Below are 12,609 nucleotides of genomic sequence, written 5' to 3' on the forward strand. Positions count from 1 at the left end.
AGCCAAGGCGCTGTCCGAGATGCTGAATCACTCAGCAAACATATTATTATTATTATTATACTTACAGGATATTCTGAACAACAATAGCTATAAAAGAAATGAAATAGCCAATCTACAAGCTCACAAGGCCTTCTTGCCAAGGAGCTGTCTGAGGTGCTGAATCACTCTGTAAGTTCAGTCCACTCCCTCGTTTGTCTGAGCGTTCATTCAGCCTCTCACAGCGGTGGAAGGTAACTATTTACTGAAGTACTGTAGCCCCCCCCCCCCCCCCCCCCCCTTCGTAAAATATTGAGTTCAGTACATTTACCCCCATTCATTCCAGATGGGGACCCAAATGCATTTGGGTCCCCTTCCGCAATCAATGGGGTAGATTTAGTAGGGCTGGGATGCGATTTCTTTTTTATTTATAATTAATTACAGGCTCTGTGATTAATTAATCGCAATTAATCGCATTTTAATCGCACATCGTTATTTGACCTGAGAAGCATTTTTTTTTTCAAGTAAAACACATTTTGTTGTACGAGTGAATCAACGACTGAGTTTTTTAAATCTAAATTTCAAATCCACTGGGCCAAGCAAAGCGCTCTGATTGGCTACTTCTCCCTTTGCGTTTGTTGTCTCTTCTTGGTTGGTACATCGATCGGTATGCCCGAAACTGAAGGTTCTGTGGTGCAAAAACTAAGGGCGATTAAAATGAGTTAATTTTTTTAATCACGTTAATTTTCTGTAATTAATTAATCGCAATTAATCAGTTAAAGTCCCAGCCTTAATATTTAGATCAAATTATTTCTTAGGAATGCAACAAAAACTCAACATTATTATTGAACTCAAGTCTCCATAGCATGAGTAATCAATAGAAACAATGTCATTTTGGGGGTGAACTACAATGTTGAGGTATTTGTGTACTTTACTGGAGTATTTCCAACAGGGACGTGCTGGGCCCCTGATTTAGCCCGGGAAAAAGAGTTGGAGAGGCCCTCATATAGATCTCTCTCTCTCTCTCTCTCTCTCTCTCTCTCTCTCTCTCTCTCTCTCTCTCTCTATAGCGCTGCTGCTACTCAGAGATTTGCCATTTCAGATCATGACAAAGTGACAAGCCAGTGGGCCAATTATTGTACATGAGTTATATTTCGTCGTTGTCGGGTGGAAACCTTGTATGTCCAAAACCGTTTGTTTTGTATTTATCATTTTAGAAATGATTTAAACTAGTGAAAACAGCCGATCTACAAGCACACAACGCCTCGCACCGCAAGGCGTTGTGTGCTTGTAGATTTGCTGTTTTCACTACTTTTGTGCAACAACCTTGTATGATGAAGCAGGGCTTTGCTTTGCGAAAAAATGTATACATTTGAAACTTGGAGATACAAGGTTTCTGCCCGACAGTGACGATTTACTTTGTTGGCCGCCCAGCCCCCAAAATGGAACGAAGGCCGACATTTTTTTAATTTTTTTTCCCCTAATGGCCGGCCTGGACCGGCCGGGAATGAACCGTCCGTTCGGGAGTTGTCCCGCTTTTCCAATGGCCAGCACGTCCCTGATTTCCAATTTTCAGTACTTCAGCTCCACTACATCTCAGAGGCAAATATTCTACCTTTACTCCACTACAATCATTTGAAAACGTTACGTTATACTTTGCATATTTTGATTATTATTACAAAACATGCATTAACTAATTCAGCCTCGGACATTTGAAAATGGCATATTTCTAAAAGAAAATTCTGCCTCTTGACTATTTGTCCAATGTTTAATTTGTCATTTAAGTCCTTAAAGGACAACTTTAGTTTTTTTTACAACAAGGGTTCATATTTTAGATTGTAATTAGAGAATATAAAAAATGTGTGTTAAAATTATTTAATTTACTTCTTTCTATTGTTTTAGAGATTCTTATTTCAGTGGTTGGGGGCATGCGTACAAGTGGCTAAATATGTCATTTTACACAGAATAAGCCCATTTCCAAGATACAACGCAACCTTTCATGGTTTTTTGACTTATGGGGGCTAGAAGTGTTACTGTAAATAGCAATAAAAAAAACTGCTAGCTTGTTGTGTCTAAAAAGACATATTTAGCCACTTTTGCGCATGCCCCCATGCGTACGCATGCCCCACATTTTAGCATGGTAAACATGATAAAACAATAGAACGAAGCAAATGAAAACATTTTAACACTCACTTTTTCTTTTCTCTAATTACAATCTAAAATATGAACCCTTGTTGTAAAAAAACAAAGTTGTCCTTTAAATTGTCACTTTAGAAATGTGCAGATACTCTCTGTCTATACACTTAAAACTTTATGTTGGTTTGTTTACAGTTGAGTGAGGAACACACTGTTGCACATTATAGTTAATCATCTGTGGACCCCCCAAAATATTTTGGGGACCCCACAGGTTGCTCTATGCCAGGGGTTCCCAAACTTTTTTGGCTCAGGGCACCCCTATAATTAAATATTGATTATGTGAGATAATAGCCATTTTGGTTAGAACTGACTGAAAATAACTTTGTACTTCATGTTTAAATTGATACTAAACATATTTTTAAATGTCCAAAAAAAAATGTTTTAATCCAAATATTATCAAATGATCTCGCGGCTCCCCTGGACTTCCGTCGTGGCACCCCAGGGTGCCCCGTCACCCACTTTGAAGACCCCTGCTCTATACTACCATCCAGATAGACTGGTAGACAGGCCCACTAGTCTGCTACCGTCCAGACAGACTGGTCTATTATGGCCACAGCTCTGTGGGATTAAATGTGTCTATGCTATTGATTTCTATTTTCCTTTTGCCTCCAGCTCTCCCCCTCCCCTGCCCTGCCCTCCCCTCCCCTCCCCTCCCCTCCCCTCCCCTCTCCTCTCCTCTCCTCTCCTCTCCTCTCCTCTCCTCTCTCTCCCCTAGCACCCAGTACTAGCACCCACACCGTATGCACACCGTATCACCCTCTGACACTCTCTAGCAACCCCCCTCTCCCCTGCTCTCCCTCTCTCTCTCTCTCTCTCTCTCTCTCTCTCTCTCTCTCTCTCTCTCTCTCTCTTTATATTGCATTACTGCAGTGGGGGAACAACCGCTGCATCGCCGTTGAGAAGGAGGAGGAGGAGAGAAAAAAGCCAGTGCGTGGAGAGAGAGGCAGAAAAGCTGTGTTTCTGGTTGTCAAGGCGTTCATGTGAGGAGAAGAAGCAACACAAGGCAGGGAGGGAATATTAAGAAACAAGCCTGCGTTCTGTGGATATAGCATCGTTTCTTTCATTTAGACGGTGAGTTACTAAAAATATAAACCTTATTATTATTATTATCTATAACTGCAACATGGTCCGTCTCTAAAGCCACTTTCATATTATCAGCTAACTGTGGATTCCATTTGTTTTCCTATTGTATTTTCCTTTATAGGCTATAAGCTTCCAAATGGATTCCCATAGAGATGTCTGGCTCTGATAATACAATCTGCGATCACACATACATTAATTAATGATGGGAAACGGATGATTGATTCTCTCCTATATTATGCAGCCTATGGCTTCAAGGCGCATGATTTATGGAAAGTTTTTTTCGGTGTGTGATGTGAAAATTGTGAACTTTGTAAGTTGCTCACCAACATTGATTTTAATGTAATAATCAGCCAATATAGTGGTGTAATAGGCTATATATGTGTATCTGTATCTAAAACCATTGATAGCTTTTAAATCAGCATAATGTGCATAGCCTATGATTATCCAAAGGATTTTTTTAAATGGTCTGTTCTCATTTAGCTATTGCACGTGTTTCTTTGGTGTCTGCATTTTATAGGCTATTAATTATTGAACAAGTTTGATTTATTTGCAATTTAATCCAGCCTTAAATGGCCTATGGGTCTATAGTGTAAAAATCAGATGTGTATTCGTGGGGGGAGAGGAGGGGGGGGGGGGGGGATTACATGCGATGATCACTCACCGTGAGAGAGCCGGCCCACGTGCACGCGCGCGCGTGCGTGCTCGGATGGATGAGCGTCAAACAAGAGGAGGATATTCCCCGAGATCCCCCCCCCCCCCCCACCCCACACCCCCCACCAAGGCATATGAGAGAGGGATGTATGTTTTATAGTCTAAAATAGCCGTTAACCAAAGCATGCACTGCACAGTAGCCTAGAGCTGGTAGATTGCAGCTGTTTTTTTCCCGGAGTGGTGCGTGTTTGTGCGTGCGTGTGTGCGTGCGTGTGCGTGAATACAGGTCTGTCTGCAGCAATAAACAACACAGAGAGAGAGAGAGAGAGAGAGAGAGAGAGAGAGAGAGAGAGAGAGAGAGAGAGAGAGAGAGAGAGAGAAGCTTCTTCATTCAATAGATCATCACTGGTGTTTCCCAAACACTGGGTCGAGACCCATTTGTGGGTCGCAGACACATTTTTGTGTGGGTCCCTTAAAATATTCTTTTTGTTTGCTACACATTTTTATTTCAAAAATATTTAAAAAAAAACATTCCCATAGGCCTATAAACTAAAATCTTCATGGATTAAAAAGCAAATTCAGTGATTTTTTTTTACCCCCACAGAAATTTTATAAAGAATCCAAAGAAAAATCTAAAGAAAGAAATTCCATGAATTAGAACACAAATATTTTAGGAAGCAGTGAAAATAGCCGATCTACAAGCTCACAACGCCGGCACGAAGCGGCGCGTTGTGAGCTTGTAGATCTGCTATTTTCACTAGTTTGGGTCCTGCAGCCAGGCAAACTGCAATAGAAGATAATAGACGATGATCAGATCTAATCAAGAGCTATAATGTGCTGTGGTTGTGCAGGCAGGCTGTTTCACAGCCCCCTCTGGTGGCAGAGGAAGGAACTGCTGCTGTCACGAACTGCTGAATGAATTGTTTTGCGTAGGTGTAGTGGGCTTACTGTGTGCGATCGATCGTGCGTGTCGGTGTGCGTGTGCGTGCGTGCGTGTGTAGGGGGGTGGGGCTGTAGTAGTAGCATGGATGGATGCTGCATGCTGCTGCGTGCTGCTGCAGCGTGTGTGTGTGTGTGTGTGTGTGTGTGTGTGTGTGTGTGTGTGTGTGTGTGTGTGTGTGTGTGTGTGTGTGTGTGTGTGTGTGTGTGTGTGTGTGTGTGTGTGTGTGTGTGTGTGTGTGTGTGTGTGTGTGTGTGTGTGTGTGTGTCGCGCGCGTGCTGCATTGTGCTGAATGGAAATAAGCGACAGTCAGAATGATCATATCAGCTAGTTGGTAATAAATACACAAAAAACAAATACAATGTAAAAGAAAAATGAACATTCAAGTTCAATTAAAGGAACACTTAATTCCCCCATGCTCAATCTTCTCTTTATAATTCAGGGGTCTTCAACAGGGGGTCCGGGACCCCTAGGGGGTCCTCAGAGTTATACTACAAGGGGTCCTCCAAATCTTTGTGTGCTAGCAGCCTTTTTCTCCTTTTTTATATTAACCACTTGAACCCTATAGTGTCTATATTCTGGGAACCTTAGCCAAAAATAGCAGATCTACAAGCTGTGGTGAGCTTGTAGATCGGCTATTTTAAGCAAAGAGGTTTGGTGTAGAGGGGAAAAAAGAGTGAAAAGGTCAGGTTTATTAAGTATTGACGGTTCAAGTGGTTAAATATCTGAAAACACAAATTGACATGAATCCAAAATACACTGATGATTGTGCTGTCAAACAATGAAACTATATGGAATCTAACAGGTTGTGGGGGTCCCTGCTTCATCTCTCTCTCTCTCTCAACTAAGGGGTCCTTGGCCTGAAAACGTTGAAGACCCCTGCTTTAAATGATTGGTCCTCACTGCTCATTATTGATTGATTGAAGTATTTATTATAAGTTTGCATAGGAAAAGGTACAGTTTCATGACAGTACAGTTCACTGGAAGCGTCTAAAAGGATGAGCTCAAGAAAGCTGTTTCCATTTAGATCCTTTTTTTTAGCTCATATAACACTGAATGACAGACAGATAGAACACAGTACTCTTTATTTGCAATAGAAGGGTGGTAAATGGTGCATTTATACAGTGCGTTTATCCAAGGCGCTTTACAGAGAGAGTGCATTACATTCACCCATTCACACACACACACACACACACACACACACACACACATTCATTACATTCACCCATTCACACACACATTCATTACATTCACCCATTCACACACACACACACACACACACACACACACACACACACACACACACACACACACACACACACACACACACACACATTCATTACATTCACCCATTCACCCATTCACACACACATTCATTACATTCACCCATTCACACACACACACACACACACACACACACACACACATTCATTACATTCATTACATTCACCCATTCACACACACATTCCTACAGTGATGGCAGAGGAAACCATGCTTGGCACCAACCTGCTCATCAGGAGCAGTTAGGGGTTCAGAGTCTTGCTCAAGGACTCTACCGCACTAACTCTGGGGGAGCCCGGGATCGAACTGGGAAGAACCCTCTGTGTTCTAATGGCGGTTTCTCTACCCCTGAGCCACCTAGCCCGCGGCTCCATTTCGCCGTTGTTCTAGGCGATTCACGCGTCAATACTGCGACATTACTGCAGCCGCCCGCGGCCGGTTTGTGCTTCCCTTTAGTTTGTGTAGTGTATCTTGTACACCAGGCCCATTGCAGGATGCTGTACTCTGTCATCTACTCTGAGCCACCCCACACTAGACTGCATGGGAATAGCGGTGAGGTGAGTCTGATAGGGAAGGTTAAGCAGGACCATAATTAGTTTCGTTTTATAACACACGCACGCACACACACACACACACACACACACACACACACACACACACACACACACACACACACACACACACACACACACACACACACACACACACACACACACACACACACACACACACACACACAGTGAAGGGGAAAAAACAGAGTGCAGAGCCCAAATGTCAAGTTTACAACAGTTTACTACAGAGCAAAACCCTGTGTCAGTGGTAGGGCTGGTACTGTAGGTTACTTGAACCTTTTCATGACAAGAACCCCCAGAAATGATATGTTTTTAGCCGCAGACCCACATATCAAGATATTTTGTTCCAAGGACCCCCAGAAGCAAAGATTTTAGTTAAACATTTTTTTGCTTAGGGTTAGGGTTAGTGTGGTGGAATTCAGATCAATCAATAATCATGAGAAAATGAGGAGACAAGACAATTATATTAGGTGGTGGTGGTGGTCAAGTTTATATAACATGATATCATGGACAGACAGAAGTACAATTAACACTCTGGGCAGTGGTAAAAGAGTTCTGCCAAGAAGAATGGTCAGACACTAAAGTTATACTGTGGCTTCAAGGCCTCTGGAACGAGCTGTACCATAACAAGATAGGCTTTACCAAAACAACAGTTACTGAGGCCTTCTGAAGGCCTCTCGACTCCTAACTATCAAGTATTAGTATCATCATACAGACCTAGATATTAATATAATCAATGAACACATGATCTACTCTATAACGTCACACATAATCAATCATGATAAACTCTAATCTACTGCAGTTAGGGAAAATATATATCCAAAGATTTGCACAAATGTTCACGATTCTTCAAAAATAGCAAATCCACAAGCTTGTAGACTAGAGTGGAACAACGTGACTCGCTATGAGCTTAAATGCTGGACTGAATATATCATAACTTCCTTTGGGAAGCACAAATGTACGGGGCACACAATTGACAGGTGCTTGTGATTGACGTGGGGTGACTGATGATCACACCACCTGCGTGATTGTGTGGCCCGTACGTTTTGTGCTTCCCAAAGGAAGTTATGATATATTCAGTCCAGCAGTCAATTCAATTCAATTCAATTCAAACAAGCTTTGTTGGCATGAGAAAACATACGTTTACATTGCCAAAGCAAGTATCACAAATACAATAAAAACAGTAGAAAATGGAGAACATAGAGTTGGAGGGGTACAGCATTGTGTAAACAGAGCTATGTTGCATTGTGACATTTTATATATACAGGGTACAAATAGCAGCATTATTTTCCTCAAAATGCATTGAAAGGTATCAGCTCTGTTTCATACTGTATGTGCAGTAGGTCTAGATGTCAATCCATGGGTTGTAGTCCTTAGGGTGGTTTGTGCCTTCTTTTGTCGCAATCATTCCGGGCCCCTCGCCCAGTCGGAAAGTCGTCCGTGTTTGGCTCGTGGATAAGTGGAGATATTTGACTGAGTACATGTTTTCAGACAGAACTTTCAAAGGGATATGACACTACAATATCTTTCTCCCAGGCTGAGGAATACATTATTGGGTGAGTGCACAAGTAACGCGCAGCACTTTAGTGCCGCGCAGATTAGATAGATAGATAGATAGATAGATAGATAGATAGATACCTTTATTATCCCAAGGGGGAAATTCAGTAAAGATTCAGTAGATTAGCTGCTAACCGCCGCACTATGGGACCGTTCTATGGCTCTGGATTTGAGAGATTACACGAAGTGTCAATCGACCGAAAATCAGAGACATTCTAGGGCTAGATCAGCCCCTGTTGAGTCCCTGATGTGACTGTTTTCAGTGTTTTGCCACTCAGTCAGTGCCCCTCCCTTGCCCTGCTCCTATGGGCTTCTTAAGCCGTGACCACATTTTGTATTCAGGTGCAAAGCAGATTTATTGTCAATATGGGCAGTGCTGTGTCCCTCGCTATTTCAACAGATCCCAGACAAAAATAACGACTGAAGTATAATTCTACCACTTTCCTGTCAACAAGAAAGAGAAGAAAACATGAGCTTATAGTAAAAAGATTCGCGGGCGCTGGTGCCTCGCTGGCACCAGAATTTCTCCTCCGATGATGTCAGACTTAAGAGGCCCATTTTCCCTCAGCCAAACTTCTACTCTGCCTTCTAAAAGAGATGGGATTTATGGTTCTTTGAAGAGAGCCGGATCTCTGGGATCCGTTCCTTTAAAAGAGCCGTTCAAAAGACTGGCTCATTTGAGTTACTATAGTTACTTTGTAGATTTTAATTATAATTACAAATAACTTCAACCCTAGCCTATATACATTTATTTCTGACATACATAGGTACATACCTGCCATTTGAAAATAGCAGATCTACAAGCTCACAATGCGTTGCGTTGCGACACATTGTGAGCTTGTAGATCTGCTATTTGATTTTTCTACATTTTATTCTTTGGAAAACCTGTGAAACAGGACATTCTGCACAATGAATACTTTCTACTATTGGTGGTACTTTGTAGGCTACTTTAATAACATTTTAATACCAATACGTTTTGTACTTTTACTAATAAGTATATTAACATTCCAAACGTCTACTTGTGGCAGGGTATTTCATTACAGTAGGCTATTGATATTTTTTACTCAAGTAAAGCAATTGAGTACTTTTCCCACCACTGTTCATTAGAAAGGAACAGCTCCCTACTGCGAACCGGATCCAATCATTCATTTCAAAGAGCCGTTCAAAAGACTCGATTCGTTCGCGAACGTCCCATCTCTACCTTCTACCTGAGGACAAGAGTCTGATGGTCCTGAGTTCTATCACCTGTGAGGACCAGCTGAGCCTGGTTGGGTGACGAGCTCCTGAGACTAGAAAGACTGGCCCTCATTTATCAACGTGGTGCAGATCAAAATGTGGGCGTACACCGAAATTTAGGCAAGTCTCAGCGTTTATCATTTCAACGTGACGTTGGTGTAGGGTAGGATCAAATCTCACGTCAGGTTCTGAGGTGGTGTAGGATACATCTTACACCTCTTATTCCATTGTAGACATGCGGAGCAGCATTATCTAACTATCTGACTCGTGTATCCACTCCAAAATGTATATTTAACACACTAATAAATAATCCCTGTGAAAATATAACATTTTCTAAAAGCATTTATAGGCCGATTTTATTTTCAAGTTACAATGACAAGCAATAAAATCTAGCGATATGGAAGCAATCTAACACAAGTGCTTTTACAGTCATTCAGATAGAATTGCCGATCTGGTTCAGAAGAAGCTTTAGGTGAGGATACGACCGCTTATGTGAGACTCAAGCATTTTGATCGAGGGGTCGGAAGCGGAGCGGCACGGCGCTGCTTCTTTTCGTGGACCGTGAGGTATCCAACTATTATACAAGTGTGTCCTATATATTAAGGATAAAACCCACCCAGCGCTTCAAACCTTCAGATTATGACTGCCTCCTTGTCTCAGTAACATCGCATGCACGGCATCCCGTGGTTTGGGGAATACATGATTTTCTTTCTTTTTTTTTGTAACCACTCAAACGCGCACTGCGCCGTCACCGATATTGGGTTAAATGAATAATATATTCCATTCGTGACAATGACTGGTGTGGTGTCACTCATGTAGGCTGCAAGCTTACTATGCAAAATAAATGGTAATAATGGTTCCACAGTGAACCAAAATGCTGCTGGGCTTGGTGGTGTGTGCGTGCATGCGTGCGTGCGTGCATGAGTGCATTTGTGCGTGGTCTGTGTGGGACTTGAAGCATGCGGAGTAAACCCTCTTCTATTGGCTTTCCTTTCATTGTTAGGTCGTATTCGGGTTGTTCTAGTCGTAAAATCGTGGCGTTTCGAGAATAATTAAGGGCGTGTTATTTAAATTTCAGCCTGCGCATTTATCAACGCTGGGATCAAAAGTACGCCAGCTGTGTCTGTTTAGGAAGTGTTCGTAAATGCCACGTGAACGTTGCCCTACGCAACATTTGTGGAAAAAAAAACCTCACAGTTGATAAAAGAGGGCCATTGTGTGTTTCTGTATGTTCAGTGCGGTTGTAGTGTCAGGTCCTGTGTGTCAGTTGAACTGTAGTCAGAGTTTATGTTCAGTGTTATGGATGTGTTCTATGTGTTAAGTGTTCTGTAGTTACTACTCCTCGTTCATAAGTAAAGTTTGTCAACTGCATCTGGGTTTGGTTTGGTTTCCTGTTCCTGACAGAAATGACACAAGATGCTTAATGATGATTAACATGAATGCAAGGTGTTAATTAAGGCATTAACGAAAAGTCGACAAGTCGACTTCATTACACAAGTCGACTCCCACCAGACCAAGTCGGAGGTTGAAGTTGAAAAAAAAAAAATCTATTGTGAAAATAGCAGATCTACATGCTCATGCTATTTTCACAATTTCTGCCTCTAATATTTGACAATTTGGCCAATGTTTAATTTGTCATTTTAGAGGTATTAAAAAGTCCTTAAATTGGCACTTTAGAAATGTGCAGGTACCCTCTATATACACTTAAAGTTTATGTTGGTTTGTTTACAGTTGAGTGAGAAAACAATGTTGCACATTAAAGGGGAAGACCACCCATTTTCAATATTGAAATATGTCATTAATATACCTTAGAGGAGTTGTGTGGAAATAGAAAAAAAGTTCTCCCACTTCTGTGTTGCCTAGAACTGGAGGATTGATTTTGGGGTTTGTATTGTAAAGTACAATGTGTGATGTCATCAAGTTGTACTTTACAATACAAACCCCAAAATCAATCCTCCAGTTCTAGGCAACACAGAAGTGGGAGAACTTTTTTTCTATTTCCACACAACTCCTCTAAGGTATATTAATGACACAGTTCAATATTGAAAATGGGTGGTCTTCCCCTTTAAGTTAATCATCTGGGGACCCCCCAAAATAATTGGGGGAGTCGAGTCGACTTGCAAAAATCACAAGTCGTGCCTAGTTTTAATAGAGATACTGTTTACTGTATAAACATTAGCCTTCACACAACAATGATTATAGCGCAGGATAGATCAAACAAATCTATGACGCTACAGAATATTTATGAATGTTATAGCGGGGGGTCCCTGCTTCATCTCTCAGCTGTAAGCCCAGATGAATGTTACAGTGGGGGGTCCCTGCTTCATCTCTCAGCTGTAAGCCCATAACAACATAATATGTAAATCACTGCCGTCAACAATGCTCATGGCGAGATAATCGTGCTTCAGAATGCAACCTTAGCATAATTCCCAGAACGGCCTTCCGCTATAATAATGTGCTATATTTGATGATCTATTATTTATGAGACGAATTCACAAGGCATTTAGAGAGAGAATTATATTGAGCCTGGTTTGCACACTCTGATTCATATTGCCAATCAGCAATACAAGCAAGGACGTGCAGAGAATGTTAGAGAGGCAGGGGCTGACATAAAAGGGCCTTTTGATGAAAATATCGACTATTTTCGGTGCTTGATCCCACACTGAACTATGCATAATCAAGTCAATACTGGAGACGTGGCATAACGGCATGGATTTCTACACAGAGAGGGAAATTCTTTCAACATAAGATGCTGCATTCAAGTTCAGGAGAGTTTGGACAAGGCAATTCTCTAAAATGCTGCCTTCAGATATATGGCATGGAAAACATTTTACATTTCTTTCACCATAGTAAAAACTGAATTCAGTAAAATCAAACAGTTACACCAGTGTTTCTCAACCTTTTTTCTGCACTTTTCATGTCCCAAGAATCCATGGGCACACCAACATAATACGGGGGTGTAAATATCGTCACTGTCGGGAAGAAACCTTGTATCTCCAAGTTTCAAATGTGTGCGTTTCTTCGCAAAGTAAAGCACTGCTTCATCATGCAAGGCTGTCGCACAACAGTGGTGAAAACGGCCGATCTACAAGCACACAACGCCTCGCGGCGTTGTGT

This window comes from Nannobrachium achirus, assembly GCF_963921795.1.
Source record: "Nannobrachium achirus genome assembly, chromosome: 15".
In the NCBI taxonomy this organism is placed as follows: Eukaryota; Metazoa; Chordata; class Actinopteri; order Myctophiformes; family Myctophidae; genus Nannobrachium; species Nannobrachium achirus.